The sequence below is a fragment of the Triticum dicoccoides genome, chromosome 2A (genome assembly GCF_002162155.2).
Source record: "Triticum dicoccoides isolate Atlit2015 ecotype Zavitan chromosome 2A, WEW_v2.0, whole genome shotgun sequence".
Lineage (NCBI taxonomy): Eukaryota > Viridiplantae > Streptophyta > Magnoliopsida > Poales > Poaceae > Triticum > Triticum dicoccoides.
Genome location: NC_041382.1, coordinates 759,024,402 through 759,028,370, shown reverse-complemented (window position 1 = coordinate 759,028,370; position 3,969 = coordinate 759,024,402). Strand labels below are relative to the sequence as shown.

At 47.3% G+C, this 3,969-nt stretch overlaps 1 pseudogene; it reads right to left on the bottom strand.

Annotated features, from left to right (window-relative positions):
• Nucleotides 1-266: 266 nt before the first annotated feature.
• LOC119357026 lies at nucleotides 267-2,477 on the bottom strand (annotated as a pseudogene).
• Nucleotides 2,478-3,969: the final 1,492 nt, after the last annotated feature.

Below are 3,969 nucleotides of genomic sequence, written 5' to 3'. Positions count from 1 at the left end.
ATGATGTGGATCAAAATTTCTTTGTCCATATATATCCTGGTCAAAGATCTAGATTTTTTTAATATGATTTGTTTGTTCTGTGTACACTAAAATGTGGAAATTTGGTTTATATTGTAAAGATCCAAAATTGGCTTGTCAATGTTTATAGTTTGCCATCGTGGTTTTTTCATATTAGATTTGAATATCAAAATTTTGAAATTTGTGCTTGCTCATGTTTTTGGCAAAAGCTCATTGACCAATGAAGGTATGAAAGGTTTATACTCTGAGAGAATATGAAAATTTTCACATAAATAATAGTATAAATTACAAGGCTGATACATTTAAATTATTACACATCAAAAACATCTAAACCATTGTTAACAATGTTGCATTTTGTCATTGGCTCAAATGGGTGTTGCTATAATACAAAGGGGCACGACCTTCGCTAGTGTCAGGCCAAACTGATCTTCCATATCAATCCCATCTCGTTCCAGATCAACGGGGAGACTCCACTTAAACTGATTTAATAATGAAGCAAGCATCACGTGCACCATCCTAATTGCCAAGGCCATTCTAGGGCAGATCCGACGCCCAGCACCAAATGGAAGGAGCTCAAAATCCACACCCCTAAAGTCAATCGCTGAACCCAAGAACCTCTCCGGCATAAACTTCTCAGGTTCTGTCCATACATCTTTATCTCGACCTATCGCCCATACGTTTATGAACACGCATGAACCTTTAGGTATTGTGCAACCTGCTATTTTTACCGTCATCTCTGGTTGGCGTGGCAACAAGAGTGGAGCAGGAGGATGGAGTCGAAAAGTCTCCTTTATGACAGCTTGGAGATAGGGCAACCGAACAATATCAGCTTCTTATGTTTCTTCTAGAGCCGATAATTTGTGCAACCTAGTCGGAAACCTTAGCCATTGATGATGGGTTTTGGAGAAGCTCAGTCATTGCCCATTCCACTGTGCTAGAGCTTGTGTCACTACCGGCAGCAAACAAGTCCTAACATGCAAATATAATATTACATGAATATAGTCTAGTAAATGCAGATATTTGGATAAACTAAACAAGAGTCACACAAAGTACAATGAATTATTTGCTAAATGTGTTATAGAAAAAATTAAATTGCTCTAAATTGCACATTGCAATACTGTATGGAGGAATCACATATGCAATAATTCGTTCATATATAACATGAGATTTGGTATTCATCTCATTGCATTGTAGTAGAAGCCATTGTTCTTGATCCAGTATTTCCTTCCGTAGACCGATGGTGAAGTGCAATCTATATGAGAGCCATGGTGGAAATTTTGAAAATGCGGCAAAATACAATATGATTGGTTTGAAACAACGGGAAAACCATAAGAATTTGAGTTTTTCTTGTAGAGGAAAATTCCTGTTGAGTTATATACTATTTTTCATTTCCTGATCTCGATGGCAAATTCTGGCTGGCCATCTGGCACCATCTGTTTGATCCCCGGGAGGGTCAGTGGGCTAGGCTGGCCATGTGCTTTGATCCCCGGCAGGCTCATGTGCGGTCTATGGAATCAAAGAGTAATTTTTTTTTCTATTCGCAGAAAAAAAAGTTGTATGTTTACCGTGAAATGTGAGCGTAGCGTCTCACGGTCGAGCAAGTCCTTGCCATCCTCACGCCCCGCCACATCGAGCAGCAAGTCGAGGAAGTCGTTCTTCCTGGGCTGGCCGGCGTCGCGGCCGCGCAGCCTCTGGTCCACCTCGGCGTCGAAGACGGCGTGCAGCCGCGCGAACAGCCGCGCCAGCCGCCGGCGCATGCCCTGCAGGTCGGCCGGCGCGAGCACCGGGAAGAAGTCGGACATGTTCGGGGTCCCCAAGCCTTCCATGATGGCCGTGATCACCTCCTGGAACTCCTCAGAGCGGCCGTGGTCCTCGAGTCTCGTCAAGTCGATGGAGAAGACGGTGCGCGAGATAAGGTTCAGGCTCGTCGTGAAGGCCACGCGGCCAATGTTCACCGCTGTGCCCTCGCGCGCCAGCCGCGCGACGTGCTCCGTGAGCTCCCTCACCTTGTCGCTGCGGAGGTGGTGGAGCGCGTCGAGACGGTGCGGCGCGAACAGCTCCGTGGCCATGATCTTGCGGAGCGCGCGCCACCGCGGCGCCGGGGGCAGCCAGGGGACGGAGCCCGCCGCGTGCTTGCCGGTCGCATCGGGCACGGACCGGGTGGCGAGCACGGAGTCATGCTTCTGCAGGAACTCCCGGGCCATGGCGGGGGAGGAGACGACCACAGTGGTGACCGCGCCGAGGCGGATTGACATGAGCGGGCCGTGGATCTTGGCTAGGCGGGCGAGCGAGCGACGCGGCTTGTCGCCGAGGAGGTGGAGGCTGCCGATGAGCGGCAGTGGGCGGGGGCCCGGCGGGAGGCCGGAGCGCGCGTGCGCGAGGAGGTTGAGAAGGTAGAAGGAGAGGAAAGCGACGACAAGCCATGCTAGCCAGGGCGCAAGCGCAACCACGTCCGCCATTGCTTCCTTTGTGTTGTTCGGCGTGCGGCACATGAGGCTCTAAATAGTACTCGAAGCTAGTGGTCAAAGCTATGCTTTTTCTGCGACTATATTCTTTGAAAACGCCTAAGACACTATATTTATATTAAGTACTACCTCTATCCCATAATATAAGGTGTCAGGAACAGATCAAATATTTAAATTAAAACATTGGAAGGAAGTATCACATATCCATACAAACACAATTTTATAAAAAATAGAAATACATTCAAAATTCGGGTGCTGAAAGTCTATTTACTCATGCATCCATTGCCGACGTGTCTTGAGCAAATCCCAATAATGTCATCTATGGGCCTCCGCCTTGGCGGAGCAATTTTTTTTAAACCTAATAGACCAAAAAACGCCAATGCTCGCAATCTACGAAGCATGTTGCCGCTCTGAAGAAAAAAAATACTATAAGAAGGGCCTATGAAAATTACGAAGACCATAAAAACCGGCTGAATCCAAACATATCCATCAAAAACCTAAACCAACCAAGTCCCAAAAGACCCGTCGGAGACACACTTTGCATGTGCCCTCCGCAATTGAAAAACATACTAGCGAAATCGAAATATGACGGGGATAACATTATTCCTACCCTGGCAACCCTGCTTGGCCGCTCCTAATTATGACCAGCAAATGATTATAAACTAGACATGTCACAACAGGCTACCTTCTGAAGCAAGGTGGGACCTTTTTCTGTTGGCATGACAGGGAATCCGAATTGTTATACTTCTGGCAAGGCGCTGCACATGCCTCCTTTTATGTGGAGGGTCTTCATCGGATTACACAACCAACCAAAGGTATTCTTGTTTGAGATCGCCGTCGCTGAGTTTGACATTCGCGGCGCTGCTCACACGTAGTGCTCCGTCGCTGAGTACCACAAACCGGCTACAGGTGCAGCTGGTGCAAGCTGCCACGGCCGACTCTACCATGCTGGTGCAAGCTGGTACCATGATTCATAGTAGCTGTTGAGTTTTGCTGCAAACTCCACGTCGCCGTGAGAACTGAAATAGACAAGATCTGTCTCTACCATGCCAGCCACATTATCGGTTCCATGTGCGGTGATATCGCCCTTGAGATACTCGGCGAGATTCGGGTACACGAGCTTCCTCGCAGAATGCGGGCCGTAGTAGCAACGACCTGTTACCAAAAATCAAAATTGTCATTGATGATTGTTGATTCAGTAAAAGAGACAATACACTTCGATAATGTACTCCCTTCGTAAAGAAATATAAAAGCGTTTAGATAAAAAAAAATTGATGAGAACAGCAGGAGCTCTGCCTTTACATTATAGTAGGAAAAGAGGGTATAACTCATACAACGCTGGGCCTAAGCCCGAAGTCTAGAAATGCGTCATAAATACGCAGGCGTACAGCCTAAAAAAGAGAGCTAGGGAACCCTTCATCACTCGCCAAGAGCGGCCTCCCCTGTCGTGGCCTCATGGAAACACATGGTTTCCTCTCTGATAAGC